Genomic DNA, 16,807 nt, shown 5'->3' on the forward strand with positions numbered 1-16,807 from the left:
TAGATTTTGTATTAATAAATCATAATAAATGAGGTAGAAATGCTATCCGACCAAATTTGTGAGATATATATCTTTGTATTTTAAAGAAAAATTTGCGGTTCGGATGGGCAATAGAGAAAACCACGGACTGACATAATAGGTTAACTATGATATCAAACACTTAGACAGTCATATAAATATCTATATTTAGGCATTACTAACTTATCAAACGGGCCCTAAGTGTCATTCGAATACAGTGAGATCTACAATATTGGACAAGTTAAATTAATAGTACCTCTCAATGATTAAATTAATAGTAATATGGACGAAGATGAGATGGCTAATAATAAGTACAGTACAAATTAAATATTTTGATATTATGGGAAGGTCAAGATGTATTATCATAATTTAAGTTTTTGAAAAAAATGCAATCGAATAAAAAATAAGATTAACCATAACTTTTAATCATAAATATTCATGATCACTGGCGGATCTAGGGGGGCAGGAGGGGGCGGTGCCCCCTCCGTGCGACTAATTTCCTCTTATCTGAACGTAAAATTACCATGTCCGCCCCATCCGTTTGCCCCGACGTCGCCCTGAAAATCGAAAAAAATTGTCATTTTCACCCTAAACCAACCTACTAATGTATATTTCGTCCCCTCCGTTTATGAATTCTGGATCCGCCACTGTTCATGATAATCAAATGGCTCATATTATTATACAAGAGTGACCTCCATTTGGATTTAATAATAAAATAAATAAATTCAGTAGCATTATTAATATTATGTCATTAACTCCTCCTATCACATCATCATGTCTTTCACACAGCCTAGCAATAGTCTAATCAATGCCTTAGCCTAACAAATAAATTGACAAATACAATTGATTCATTTTAATTGTTCATGTTTGTCAAATATTAAACAAAATGAAGTGCAATGAATTGTACATATAGACTATAAAAATAAAAATAAAAAATTTCGGCTAGCCGATCGCTCGCCTCGCAATAGGCAGCTAGCGATCGGCTAGCCGGTTATTTCACGCCCTAGCTCTAAGGCGTTGGTTTTTCGTCCGTCGGGCTAGCTTAATGCAATCTATGGATTTTCCTAAGTTTTTTTATTGTCTGAAGAAGCTCTTCTTTTTTGTGAAACTAATCTACTCTCTATTCCACTAATTTTTTTCCTCGTTACTCTTCCATGAAACTAATCTACTCTCTATTAGAAAGTTCACATGCCATGCCCCCTATTTTATGTGTGTTGATGTTGATAGAGGTTTAAAATTTCCTCATAGTGGAGTTATATTCGAAATATTGTCTATGAAAAGAGTGCAAAAGGCTAGTTAAACAGCCATGCTCACCAAATATCATCGACTGTCGAGAATGTTTTCCCGTGCTGACTCCAACTTCTTGCTGCCTATGACCAGTACCGGTAAAGCCACTTCCACGCACTTGTTTATCTTTTGTGATATTATCCTTATATTACACCTTATTGCAAGTTGTTCCTATACCCTTTTTATGCTTTCGTTCTTTTGCCTTCATGTAATACACATCTAAGAGGTTATGTGATGAATTTCGTAAGAATCTTGTGTCAGGGAGCTCTCCTCGAAGACTTCTTCCTGTTATGTTTTATTCAACCAGAGATCCAAATCAACTGCCTACTGAGTATTGTGAAGGTGGTGATGGAATTAGGAAAGTGCCACTGGCCAAGAATTTGGCTAACTTGGTGATGGAGGTTTCGTTAAACTCAACTGACAAAGTCGGGCTAGAAAGCCATCGAGTTGATGAAAGATATGAAAAAAATGACCTAGCTAAGAATTTGGCGTCATTGGTTCAAGAATCTTATGAAGTTTCCAACAAAGAATCAAAACCAAAAACCCGTGTGGAGATCAAAAGGTTTCTTGAGATGCGAATAAAGAAGAAGGTGAAAGCACAATACAGGAATGAGAAGTACCACGACCTCATGATGAAAGTGATTGCTGATCCCAGCACTCTAAAGGATGCATATGATTGTATAAGATTGACCTCTAATGTTGATTTGGAATTAGATGGTGATGACTTGCCCTTTTCGGCCATTGCAGAAGAACTAGCTGATGGAAACTTTGATGTTGGGGCCCATACGTATTCAATGCGGTCGAAAGGGCCAAAGTTCAAGAAAGAGGAACTTGTTTTACCAGAACTAAAGTTAAGGGTTGTTCAAGAAGCCATTAGAATAGTCTTGGAAGTTGTCTACCGCCCTCACTTCTCTAGAATTTCGCACAGTCTACGAAGTAATAGAGATCATTGGTCAGCGCTGAAGTATATCTGCAAAGAGATACCTGATCCGGACTGGTGGTTCACTTTGCCTATTAACAAAAATCTTGATGACAGCATCCTTCAAAAACTCCTGTCATTAATGGAGGGCAAGATAGAAGATCCTGTTTTATGTGATATTATAAAGGATATGTTTAAGCCAGGGTGCTCAATGTAGAGTTTGGATCTTTTCCTAAAGGGCATGGTCTTCCCCAAGAAGGGGCCCTTTCACCTATATTGATAAACATATATCTTGATCTCTTTGACCGTGAGGTGTACAGGATGTCAATGCACTACGAGACTTCACACACTCTTGGGTTTGAAGAACAGAAGTTGCACTCAAAGCTCCGTGGCTGGTTTAGGAAACAGATAAGCGGCAGTAGTTTGCAACAACGCGATTCTGGAATGGACTCAGGGGTAAGGATTCATTGTTGTCGCTTTATGGATGAGGTCTTTTTTGCCTTTTCCGGTTCCAAAGAAACCGCGTTGGCATTCAAGTCTGAAATTGAAGGGTTCTTAAAGAATTCTCTCTACTTGGAGGTAGATGATAAATCTGATATTTTAGCATCCAATGATCCACGTGGTGTTAAATTTCTTGGTACTTTGGTCAGAAGGCACGTGAAAGAGACTCCTGCTTTACGAGCTGTTCACAAGTTGAAGGACAAAGTCAAGATATTTGCTGAACAGAAACAAGAGTCTTGGGATGCAGGAGCTCTCAGAATTGGGAAGAAGTGGCTGGCTCATGGACTCAAAAAGGTTAAAGAGTCGGAGATAAAACAATTAGCTGATACTAGTTCCATTTTACATAAAATTTCCTACTATCGTAGATCTGGGATGAAAACAGACCACTGGTACAAGGTGCTGCTGAAAATTTGGATGCGGCATGTAAATGCTAAAAGTGTAGGGAATGAAGAAAAACTGTTAACTAAGCTTGTTGTAGAACTGACTCTTCCAGAAGAACTAAGAGATGCTTACTTCGAGTTTCAGAAACGAGCTAAAGCATAAGTTGATTCCGAGTCATCTTCGACACTCGCACTTTTAACCGGCTCCAGTTCTTCACCCGAACCTCTTTTTACAACAGAAACTGTTGTCCCACTAAATGTCTTAATGAAACGTCTTCATCGCTATGGATTGACTAATAGGGAGGGATATGGTCGGCCATGCTACGTACTATTCTTACTGGATCACGATCAAATCATTGATTGGTTTACAGGGATACTCCACCGCTGGCTAAGATGGCACAGGGGATGCAACAACTTTAATGAAGTGAAGCACTTAATCTGTGATCAAGTAAGAATGTCATGCATCCGAACACTAGTTGTGAAGTATAGGATTCACGAGCCGGATATTGAGAAGAAATTTGAATCAGAGCCGAGTATAATCCCCTCAACTGAAGATATTGAACTTGAGGAAGCAATCACGGAACTGATTCCTCTGGAATATAACTTTGATGGCGCCTTAATGTATGGAATACAATACAGTGGTTTATGTTCATTGTCTTTGGCTAGAATGTTGAGTGAGTCCCGTCCTTGCTATTGTTTCGTCATAGGGTGCTCAGCCTCAGTCTCATGTGTTTATACTCTTCATGTAATGGAAAGACAAAAATTTCCAGCTTGGAAGACTGGATTTTCAAGTTGTATACATCCCAGCTTACACAGGAGAATAATAGAATTATGTAAAAAACATGTGAAAGACTTGTTTCTTGGAAACATATCACTTCAATCAATAGGATTTGGTACTTGGAGGTGAATTCTGCTCTTTGAACATGTTGCTTCTATCCATCCATGCTGTTGAGATTGGAAAAAATTAGCCACTGCAGAAATATAGCTATGGAATCTTTTATTCAGTTTGCAGCAGCTAAGGTAGTAACTTAAATCTTCTATAGATTTTTCTTGATTTCAAAGTATATTAGTATTTCTGGGCGAGAGAGAGAATAGTTGGATCGTATCAAAGTTTTCATAGTGAAAATACTTATTTACTTCCTTTTCAAATTCAACTGGTGCAGACAAGAGTAATGACATCTCAAGAATCTCTTGGATTATATAAATCGAAGTGTGAGTTTGTGAAAAGACAAATTAATTTATAGTACTACGATATTGACGTTGTCTTTGTTACTTGTAGAGGATATTTTTGTTTGTGACGTCTTGTGTATGTTCTTGTATCTAACAAGGTTATCCATTCTCTTGAAGTAGACCCCAAGGACACTGAAGCAGTTGTATTTGACAAGCTTTTCGTTCATATCTGGAATTATAGTATTTGGCGGTCTCATTGCACCAACTGTAAGTTCCTAATCTTGGGAAGTTGCAACGTTCCGTTTGTGTCTGTCCGTTTTGTTTCTTATGATTGATGCAAGAAATAATGGCGGGATTCTATGCGTCGTTCAAACTTCAAAGTGATGAGCTGAAATATAAAAGTTTACGTTGTAACTTGAGCTAAAATTGGGTATAGGAGGAACTTCGTATGAAGACTTTATAAGCAAAATGCATTTGCCTATGCAATTAAGGTACGTGAATGCTTTAGTTTTCGGCCAAAACTATTGCAGTATTGTAACTCTTGAGCTAATCTGATTTTGCATGGAATTATTGTTGGAATAATTGAGTGAACAATTATATAAAGCTCTCTATGATGATTAACCGAGAACGACGGAGAAGGAGCACAAACTGTATAGCGGAAGCGTACCTTGATTCATAATTAATTGAAAGGCGAAATTGCTGGAATTGCTTTGCAACTGCTATGGATCTTCCAAACGATCAGAGACATTCCTTGCAATAGTCTGCCGAGAGAATACAGAGATATCGAATGTTCTTCTGACGTCTGGGGACCATAACCCTAGTTTATATTTATATAAATATAAACTCCTTTATTTTCTATTCGGTCCCTCATCAAATAGAAAATTACTTTATGGTATCTATACTTATTTCCATAACAATTAAATACACTTTAGCCCAAACTTTAATCTTTATTGGATCACTTTAATTGGACAACTGAAAGATAGCTATACACATTAAATTAGTCATGTGAAAGCCCAAAAATTCTAACAATCTCCCACTTGGGCAACACATGACACCAAATAAATGTGTATAAACCGAATGAGCGCTCAAAAGTGCTATCACATAATGTATTTCCGAACAATCTTATTATCAACCATATCGACATAAGACTAAAGGGGCAGTCACCATATTTTTTCATGATTAAACCCATCAGTAATCACATATGCAAATATAATCAATAACAGATCAATTATGGAGTGTAGCATGGGAATTTCATGCAAGGTGATCATACATGCCTATTTCCAACTGGTCCTCCCAAAGTGAGATCAAATCAAAATTAATGGACAAAACATAATACTTTATTTCTGCAGAGAATAACATGAGTTTTATAACTACATGTTCAAAACACAATATAGAGCAAGAACCAAAACTACTCCCACTGAACGGAAGTATCCTTAAACAGCATAACACTCATTTGGGATACATGCCCATGAAAGACCTTGGGTGATAGTCCCTTAATGATTGGATTTGTAATCATCAAATTCATTCCCTTATGCTCTATATGTATTTGTCCATTCTGAATCCTTTATTTAACAACTAGGAAGCTCCTGTTGTTTTAGAATATAATACTGCAGAGTCATTGTCACAACATAACTTAAGTGGTCTTTCAATACTACAATATGCAGCCTAGTGACAAAATTTCAGAGTCATATTCATTAACTAGATGTCCCAAAACAAGTTACGAATTCTGTTGTCATGGCAGAAGTAGCTACAAATGTTTGCTCAGCACTTCTCCACGAAATGACTCTACAGCCAACAAACACACGTAACCTAAAATAGATCCTATATTGTATTAGCATCTAACAAAATCAGAATCAAAATGCCTAAAGATCTCTCCAAATGATCTGATTTTATATATGCGAGCATGTAATGCTTAGTTCTCTATAAATATCTCATAACCCGTTTTGCTGCTTCTTAATGATCCATATCGGGTTATGGAAATATCTTCCCAACATATAAACAATTAAAACCAAATTAGGTCTAATACACGCTTGACCACACATTAGGCTCCCAATCACCGAAGCATATGGAACCTTCTGCATTTTCTAAATCTCAAGATTTATCTTAGGGCACTGAATGAGACTAGGTTTGTCTCCTTTAGTCATAGGGGTATTTCTTTACTTGCAATTATGCATCTCAAATACTTTAGGCACCTTTTCACTATATCCTTTCCGTGACAATCGAAAATTATTTCTTTCGATTCCAAATACAAAAGAGGCTTCCCCAAGATCTTTCATCTCAAATTTCTTTGAGAGAAAATTCTTGGTGTTAGTGCAACATATCCTTATCGAAAATTATTTCTTTCGATTCCAAATACAAAAGAAGATGCATTTGCTCTCACTAAACTTGTGATACACACAACCATCAATAGCATTCTTTCTGAATCCAAATGAAAGAACTACTTCATAAAATTTGTGGTACCATGGACGAGAGTCTTAATTGAGGTTGTTGAGATTGACTTTAAATGATATCATCCGCATGAGATTGAATGTTTACAACAATATCATCTTGAGGTTCTTAATATGCTTCTTCTTCAATGATAGTAATTGATACCTGATCATTGTCAGAAGCAATAATAGGTGTCTATACAGACTCCTCCTCAAAAGTAATGTTTCTTAACACATTCTTTCCCCCAAACTCAACATCCTCAAGGAATACTATATTTCTCATCCCAAAAATTAGTTCTTTTTGTGGGATCATAAAATTAAAGCCCCCTAAATTTTTCTGGAAGACCAAAGTGAGAATATATCTACAGTCTTTAATGCCTCTCCCTAAAGCGAATGCGACAAGGAAGAATGATAAATCATACTCCTTCACATATCTTCAAGAGTTTTATTTCGTCTTTTAGCTACACCACTCATGCTAGGCGATCCCGGCATGGTGTACAAAACGACGATCCCACACTCTTCCAAATAGAAGGCAAAATGTCTTTGATATTGTTCACCTGAGCAGTCATTTCTGTCGTAGTATTTGCCACCACGGTCAGATTTGACTTTCTTAATGCCTTTGTTGAGTTGGAGCTCATGAATATTTTGAACTTGTCTAAAGCCTCAGACTTTTAATAGATTAAATGTAGGTGCCCAAAACAAGAATATTCATTTGTGAATGATATAAAATATTGTTGATCATTCCAAGAAACCGAAGTGAATGAACAACAAATGTCCGTATATATCAATTCTAAAATGTATAACTCTATTGGCATCTAATTTCTTAAGTTTGGTCTGCTTTCCTTCGATACATTAAATACACAAATCAAGTTCTGAAAAGATAAGTGTATTCAATACAACATATGACACACAAGTCTCACAATCTTTTATTTTGAGATATAACCAAAACACTGTTTCCCTTTTGATTCAACATGTAAAGCTTCTGAATATGAAGTAACATAATTGAGCATACAAAGATTGTTATATGCACTTAAGGAAACAGTGCCCACAAAACTAGAATTATTTGAAGGAAGAACTTTACTATTTCTGAATGAACAAGAGAAACCAAATTTGTCCAAAGCAGAAATAGAAACCAATTTTTGTCTAAAAGACAGTACAATAAAGTATCCTTCAAAGACAGAATAATTTCAGTCTTTAATAACAATCTACAATGCACAATAGTCTCTACTTCCACCGATTTGTCATGTCCCACATAGATGTATCTTTCACCATCAATTGACTTTCAGTAGCTCAGACAGCCTTGCACTGATAACCTTATGTGAGTAGAAGCACCAGAACCTACCCACTAAATATCATTAGAGACTAAATCCAAATTAACTTTAGAACAAACCAAAACAAGAATTGTAACTTCCTTTGCACGCCATGCGTGATATTTACAATTCTTCTTTTTATATCCATGTTTACCACAAAAGAAACAACTATCATTATCTAAATGTTGTTTCTTTTGTGATCAACCCTTATCCATAGTAGCATTCTCAATACACTCTCTTAATGCCCTTTACTTTATTTCTTGAGATACTGACCAGATGTGCAACACCAAATGCACATACAAGTCTTTAGAATTCAAGCTTAATTGAAGCAACGTGATACATTTTCATAATGTGCTCCCTTATGTAGCCCTTGCCCTTATATACTTTATTGAGATCAAGCACGCTTGTTTCAACCTCATCGTTTTTCATAAAACGTTCCTTATTTTGGCAAGGTATTCACTGGCCTTAATGATATACTTAGATGCAGTACCTCGAAAAGCTTCTGGGATGCTAAACCTAATGATCAGTAGACTTACACAATTCAAGTATTCCTACTTCTCGTAGTTTCTCCTTAGATAAGAAGTACTACCGTCCGTAGGAGAAGTAGGTAACTCAATCCTTAGCGCGTAATCCAGATCCATACAACCCAGAGCAATCAAAATATAATCTTTGCAATCCTTAAAATTTGACCCATTCAACACTGGCATATTGTTCATGTTGGAAGAAACTGCAGAAGCAGGCATCATAATTGAACAGAGAACAAAACCAAATAAATTGTCATGCTCACATCATAAAATTCAAATAAAATGGTAACATCTCGAGGTACCGACACAACATTCATACCAAGTCTTTGGACAGTAATATGAACTTGTAAGTGGTAACCTCTATGTAGTGATCAAACACAATAAGATCATGTCAAGTAATGTTCACCTTTGGGCATCACAATTACTTACACAAAAACTGGATAATTGTCACCCATTTATCACCATGTATGTATCTCGTGCCAAATAATAATCTTCCTTTGGGCCGACTAATATCCGCATTAAAAATACACACACATCACCGTCCTAATATTCACAATAAAGAAGTCTAGACGAGAGAGGTTACTTTTGCAACGTCTTGCTTCGACTAATCTACTTTGAACATTAGTAAAACATTACGAGGTTCCGAGCACAACATCCACATCAAGTCTTTTGACAGTAATGTGAACTTGCAAGTGGCAACCTCCTTATAGTGATCAAACACTGACAATAAAATCATGTCAAATAGTGTCTACCTTTGAGCATCACACTACTTACACGAAAACTGAATAATTGTCACGTATTTATCACCAAAGATATGTGTGTATTTCGTGCCAAATATTAATCTTCCTTTGGGCCGACTAATATCCGCATTAAAATACACACATCAATAAAAGGAACATGAGATGCACCAAAATTATTGAATTTAAAATTTTAAAACTCTATACAAACGCTTGCAAGCAAGTCGTTGATAATTTTCCAGAATATAGTGGCTAGCCAACGAGTCACTGGGTTCGCGTACCTCGCGAACTCAGCAAGTCGTCGAATCCTGACGGCCAACCCTATAACTCCCCAGCAAATCGCAAATTGCTGACTCCTGATTGGATTCCATATAATTTTTCCAAACCCAATTTTCACTAAAATCGACAAAATATCCGAATTTTGATGTTCCCAAGATCATACCCAATAAACATAAACAACCAAAAGCAACATCAAAATAATCAAACAAATCCAAGAAACACACTACACATTTTATGGAATCACCGAAACATGCCAGCGGCGTTTAAACGCCAAATAATAATATGTAGTGCAAAATTTGTCAACATTCACCGTAATTAATCGAACACACGTAAACATGTATTGTCAGGTCAGCAAAGAATTACAGTTGAACAAAATAAAACGAGAACAAAAGGTTCACCGAATCAAAAATTTCCATAAGTTCAGAATCATAAAATTATGAATTGAGAAATCAATTCATAAGCCAAAATATATGCATCACTATACTCATAATTAATATATAAATTACGGTAACAAAAATATATCAACTATGGCAACATATAAACTACAATTATGGAATCCACCAAAATTCCAAATCAAAACCGTATCATTTGCGTGTGAAGCAATTTTCACAGAACCGCATACATGAATTATATTCATCAACAAGTTTTATTCCATATACATTAAATCAACATGATTTCATTCCAGATGCATACTCAATTATCATCAATTCAACAACCCATATAAAACATGTATTGGAATGCGTGCAACAATATTGACAATTCAATATGCGTAAATGATAACAGAAATATTGCACTTGATCCATAATCAATCCATCAACCCAAAATAATAAACTTGTAAGCGTGCTTATACGCAATGAAATCACCAAGATCAGATCAGTTCCAAGCATATAAACAGAATATATTCATAGTCCATAATTAACGGCGGCCGTATATTTACATTGGAATAAAACCCTAATTTTCCTTTTCCCAATTCTCAGAGAATCATCAATAGAGTGGCTCTGATACCACTTGTTAAAATAATTGAGTGAACAATTATATAAAGCTCTCTATGATGATTAACCGAGAACGACGGAGAATGAGCACAAACTGTAGAGCGGAAGCGTACCTTGATTCATAATTAATTGAAAGGCGAAATTGCTGGAATTGCTTTGCAACGGCTATGGATCTTCCAAACGATCAAAGACATTCCTTGCAATAGTCTGCCGAGAGAATACAGAGATATCGAATGTTCTTCTGACGTCTGGGGACCATAACCCTAGTTTATATTTATATAAATATAAACTCCTTTATTTTCTATTCGGTCCCTCATCAAATAGAAAATCACTTTATGGTATCTACACTTATTTCCATAACAATTAAATACACTTTAGCCCAAACTTTAATCTTTATTGGATCACTTTAATTGGACAACTGAAAGATAGCTATACACATTAAATTAGTCATGTGAAAGCCCAAAAATTCTAACAATTATGTACCACGTTCTCTTATTGATCCAGTCAAGTAGATCCTATTGTCGCCTCGTTCTCAGGTGGTGCGGTGGGCGTTATTTCAGCATTGATGCTGCTAGAGATTAACAATGTCGAGCAGCAAGAGAAGAAAAGATGCAAATACTGTCATGGAACTGGTAAGTATCTACCTTTAAATAAAATATCGTTATCATTCCATTTATTTCTTCCTTGGATATGCTCATAAACCAAAAGCGTAAAACAACGAACCACTTTGTTGTATACTGAACTTCCAACGTCCATTCTCTTCCAAAAAAAAAAGAGCAAGACCCATGAATTTAGCATCGGTGCTATATCTTGAGACTTCAAGATGCTTCTTGGAGTACCAAGAAATTAAGTTATGCTCGAGAAATACAGTATAGGAGCCGACAACGGACCGTCGTTCATCAAGATCAAAAGCTCAATCAGAAAGAGAGGGTAGTTAGGATGTTATTAGAAAACTTGTAGTATATGAATATCGTATTCTACTAACTTCCAAGATAACTTAGGATGTGATTAGCCGCCTTCTAGTGAGAGTCCAAAGGACATGCCATGGATTGGCCTATCTTATTGACTAATTTCTAGTTGTGCAAGTGTGACATATTGCAAAGAACTGACGATACTTTTGTAATAATTGTTAAATTTTTAAGTTATCACTAAATTATTTAAGTTATCATACGCATTTTGCTCAATTTTAATAAGATCGCCTTCCAAACTACAAATGGAAGCGTTTTGAGTCATAGCTGCGCGATATCAAATAAAATGAACTCGCGCATCCGCTTGATGTATGCGCAGCAATGGTGTTTATTTGGCGTTTTGTTTAGGGTTTTCCTTCTCAGAATTCCACTTTCCCATCTTCTTCATCTGAGAATCGGCTCGATTATGGCTTTCGATATTTGATTTTCCTATTTTTCGTGAATTTTTGTATATTTATTGTGCTTGGTCCGATTAATAGGTTTTATTTATGGGAGACATCTCATTTGTTTTTGTTTGTGATTTTTGTGAATTTTTTTCTGGTGGTAGAGAAAGTCGAATGTATTTGGTTAGGCGGATTTAAGTACTCTACTATTACCAAAACTTAAATTTGCTTATTGATTAGTTTTATTACTACTGTTATACCAAAATTTAAACTTGCCTGTTGATTATTTAGTTTGATTAATATTATATCGGAAAAATGATGAATTATAACAATGTGATGAGGATCACTTGTGCTATTTCTGACTCCATCTCCTATTTGTGTGTATATATATAGTAGGAGGAGTAGGAAATGATATAGGCTGTCTCGGATTTTGTTCCATTCAAGCTTCTTGATATTCTCATTTCTCATTCCTTTCCAATAAATAATTAACTTTTATTTGTTTGTATTATAATTCCAATCGATTTGATCTCGAACTTTTATTTGTTTATGTCATATTTCCAATCTATTAAATGAAAATATACTAGCATTTGGTTTTTGGATTTGTTTTCTTTGCCTAAATCGAATGGAAAAATCAAAATATTGTGAAAATTAAAACCAAAATTGAAAGACTCGAAACTGAATTGTAAAAACTGAACTAAATTGAACTAAGTTTATTCACTCTTATTTGTCTATTAGCAAAAAGCATACAATCTAATAAAATTAACCTGCAAATTACCTAAGCCTAATTATATAAAAATGACTTATATACGAGTAGTTTATTTAATTTTCAAACTTCTTTATATTTTAATTTTGTTTGAAAGAGTTAGGGAAAGATTATTTTATGCGTGGAAATATATAATTAAAATATGAAGAAATCGCGCTCATTGAGGCGCTTAGTTCTATGGTCGCAATCAGCAATAAGCGACAGGCTAATAAATATTTCTACTCATTAAGTTGAATTATGCATAAGAGTTAAAAATATAAAAATTATGCCCTGATTTAAGGGGAGAGGTTGACATTTTGAAGTTCTAATTTAGATTTTCAAATTCGAGAAAAAATAATGGCTACTCTATGTAATTAATCATTTTTTTTTTTTGAAGTGGGACAATGACGTTTGTGTTATTATCCTAGTGAAATATTTAAAAGAGAGAGATAACATGTTAAATTGACAAAAAAAACATTTACGGAGCTCCAAAGCTCCACATAATGACACAAAACAAACCGATATGCACTCAAGCCAAGCATGATTTTACCAAGAGCATGATTTTACCAAGAAATAACGAAATCAAGATTCAAGTCAAATACCAACATAAATAAATAGGTGCAAATCCGAATCAAAATGCAGCGTAATTTATAAGAAAAAAATTGTAAAACGAATGTTAATTTATTACACAATAATATAATGATATATAGCTCCATTAATATGTTAATTTGCATAGCGTCATGGGCATACAAACTATTTCGTGTGTATTTTTCTCTTTTCAAATAAAATTCTGGCTACGGGTCCATAACTTTAATAAAGATTTATTGAACAACATTAATTTTCCATTTTTCACTCTATTCCACGACCACCACAATTCCTTCACTTCTTTACTTTTATGTTATGAATGAAGAGATACACTTTTTCCGTTCCTCGCATGAATCTAACAATTTTTCAAAATCTTGCTAAAAAATGATGAACATTTTTTAGACGGAGAAAAGTATATAATTCTCTCTCCGTTCCAACTAAATTGAGTCGTATTTTTTTTTTTGGGATGTTCCAACTAAGTTGAATTATTTCTTTATCCGACAAAAAACAAAACATCCAATCACTATTAATTTATTTCATCCCCTACTTTATCTCTCTCTCTCCTATTGTATTTATCACTCCTACTTTTTTACACAATTTCTTAATTTTTGTGATAAAAAATTTTAAGTCAACTTAAGTGAGATGGAATTACTAAAATTTTACTAGTATATTTGATAATTTTAGTACTCCACTAATTAATCAAATAAATTTCTTTGAAGACCCAATAGGCCAATACTTTGATACGGAAAAATAAAACACATGGATTCGAGTTATGTACTTTGCAAAAGGAGAGTCCAATCAATAAATGAATTGAAAATAAAAAAGAATTTAGTACATGCAACCCACCGACGCCGTAAATTAAAGAGCACCGTCTTACCGGTAAAAATTTAATGTCAGAGGTGGTAACCTGGTATAGCCGGTGGATTGTCGGCGGGATTAGTGTCGGCACCGACACGCCATCACTTTTACCGGTAATGCAGTTGTTCTTATTTACTGGTTGAGTATAGACTGAGTGATCAGAAGCAAAAGTGACATTTGATTGGTTTCGGTTAACGTATTTAGCCTAAGTCCCAATTGTCTGTGAGTACACATCAAATTAATTTCACCAAACTATAATTAATTTCACAATTTAGTTTTGTTTCATAGTCATTCTATTTGGGTAATTTTTCCCTACGGAAATGAGACACATATTGTATTCAATAACTTCGTATAGCATTCGCAAGTTGATTTTTTATTTTTTAGATTTTTTATAGAATTTAGCTTGTAAAGAGAAATAATAAAGTTGAAATTGAGATTTTTACATGGAATAAGAGAAATAGTGTACAATTTTATACAAAAGAAAACGAAATCAATATTAATTCAAATGGAGAATTTCGATATCCTATGATGGCTCATATTTTTTATTAAAATTACGGTATACCACCAGTCCACCACACCATTTGAGTAAAGAGCTTTTGCACGAGACAGAAGGAGGACTGACGACAATAAAAAGAAAAAAAATGCTGAGTCCACACTCATGAATCATATTTCTTGGTTCGATCATTGATTGATTCAGTTTCCTGTAAATGATTTTGAAAAAAAAGACTACTTTCTCACAGTTGTGTGAATGAATACTTGTGGTATTTTATTTAAAAATTAATCTTTAAATAAAATCCTATTTTTATTACGGGAAAAGAAGTCTAAGATGCATGAATTTAGTATTGCCAAATATTTTAATAAGAGTGGTAGTTAGTACGATTCAATGTTCGTGCTCGTTGATATTGAATGATAAACATAGGATTATACTCACACACAACATGGTTGTTGTAATTTTTAATTATAATATTTCGATATTTAAATTCTTTTAAAGCGACTACGATACTCAATTAGTTCAAAATAATTGAGAAAAACACATGTACGAGTTTTGGAGTCCATTTACTAAATAATGATGCACACTAGATTCTGCAACATCGATATATAACTACCTTTCAAAGCAATTCAGATATTTTTCTGCAATTTCCATTTGTTTATATCATTTCATATTCAGATATTATTGTTTCGATCCCAATATATAGAATCATTTTAATTGTAATATTTATATAAAAGTGTTCCATTTAATTTAATGGAGAAAAATTCTTCTTTAACTTTATAAAATTAGTGTAAATGTGCATTTTATTTTTCAGTATGGGGCATGTGAGTTTGGAGTGGATTGTTGGAATTTGAATTGAGAAAAGAATGAACTAGTGAGTGAATCAAGCAATAATTTTCTGAATTTGGTGATGTAGAATCTGGACTATAACACATGCAACTATGGTCCACCAGAATTATATTCAAATGTCCCACAATAATTATCCACTTCCCAACAATAAAATTGTTTGTGTATTTTTAGAAGGTGAATGGACTACTGAAAATTTAGAGAAAAAATAATATTTATCTTTTGGGTATTTTGAAATTAATTCAGCAACCACTCTCTGTGTTCGGAAAAAATTAATCTGTATGAAGACAAATCTAAAATTGTTAGGGAATTTAATATTTTCACTCTCATGTTTATCATTTTTTTGAAAGTAAGGAGTTAAAATAAATCAATTGAGTCCTTGAACTTATGATCATTTCACAACTAGGTTCCCAAACTTTTTTTTATTTAAATTAACGGACCTAACTTTGTATTGTTTTCTAGAGTAATTCATCTATAATTTGAAGATAAATTAAATACTAGTACTTTGCAAATCATAATGTTTTTATGTGTATCATAATAAGATTTTCAAATTCGAGATATGGTCAATCACATGCTCTAGATTGGATCTAGTAATGAACAAGGAATATGGTGACAAACATACTTAAGCATGTTGTTTTGAATATATAATCAGCATAATAACATGAGTTGTACGACTTGATCAAAGTGTCTTGTCCAACTAATTGATTATATATATATGGTAGTGGTAAAATTTCATACACAGCTTTCAAAATTAAACCAAGCACACTATATAAGTAAACCAAGCATGGTAAAAATATTTTGTATCAGATATTGATATTGGCAAAAATATTTTGTATCAGATATTGGCAAAAAAGTTTAATTCAGATAAGTATTGAAGTTTTTGGCCATCATCATTAGCTTATAGTTGAGGTTGAGGAACATTTGAGCTACTCATTGTCTTTGAAGTTAAGTTTTGTCCGAACAACCATAATTATGTGAATGGCACTAAAAATGTTTAATTTCGATTTGTTAAGACCAAGTTCTTTTCACCAGATATATAGTAGAGGGAGTATTAAATTATGGCACAAATGTAAAAGGGCATATCATTGTTATTAACTAGCTAGTACTTCATGGAGTCTAGTAGAGTAGCTTTGTGGGGACACTTAGAGAAGCAAGCAAAGGATGTAATAAAATCAAGCCGGGCATGTTAAGTTAACGAGTCGAAGACTACCATGCTTAAACTTGGTTCGTTTAGCTAACTGGAGTATTGAACAAGGTTTATTTCGAGTTGAACTTTGAATAGCATCAGAGCATCTTGGTTCATTTACATTCCTTGTTGGACAGTGTGTGCGGTCTAACCCGCATGGACCAAAGCTAGACCCGACCAAACTTGCTTTTTCAAATGATAATTTA

General features: G+C 34.2%; 1 pseudogene; it reads left to right on the top strand.

Moving 5' to 3' along the window:
• The first annotated feature begins 1,324 nt into the window (after positions 1-1,324).
• Positions 1,325-4,109, top strand: LOC125212657 (nuclear intron maturase 4, mitochondrial pseudogene; annotated as a pseudogene).
• Positions 4,110-16,807: the final 12,698 nt, after the last annotated feature.

Source organism: Salvia hispanica, chromosome 3 (assembly GCF_029641045.1).
Source record: "Salvia hispanica isolate PSC_SH4W2 chromosome 3, Shi_PSC_v1, whole genome shotgun sequence".
Taxonomy (NCBI): Eukaryota; Viridiplantae; Streptophyta; class Magnoliopsida; order Lamiales; family Lamiaceae; genus Salvia; species Salvia hispanica.